The sequence below is a fragment of the Penaeus monodon genome, chromosome 23, assembly GCF_015228065.2.
Source record: "Penaeus monodon isolate SGIC_2016 chromosome 23, NSTDA_Pmon_1, whole genome shotgun sequence".
Taxonomy (NCBI): Eukaryota; Metazoa; Arthropoda; class Malacostraca; order Decapoda; family Penaeidae; genus Penaeus; species Penaeus monodon.
The window spans coordinates 7,898,639-7,898,888 of NC_051408.1; the positions used below are offsets into that span (position 1 = coordinate 7,898,639).

Here is a 250-nt window from a genome sequence, read left to right on the forward strand (position 1 = left end):
CCACCTCTCAACTCTCCCTTGATTTCTCAATGCTCCTGAGCCAAATCACCAATGACGTGCTTGGCTGTAGAGACAATTTACGAGCCCACAGCCTTTTTGTTACGCTGAGACTGTGAGACTAACACGCTTGCACATTGTTCCTAGCTTCCTGGAGAAACCCTGATACCCATCGACACAGCATACTCGCAGGCACGCCAGAGACTGGACAGAGCAGCGATGGTAAGTTAGAAGAGTCCCCCCTCATGCGCTA

At 51.2% G+C, this 250-nt stretch overlaps 1 protein-coding gene across 1 annotated transcript in view; it reads left to right on the forward strand.

The window, feature by feature from the left end:
* Window positions 1–250, forward strand: part of LOC119588118 — a gene marked incomplete in the record, with an annotated part of 60,132 nt that overhangs the window by 22,950 nt on the left and 36,932 nt on the right.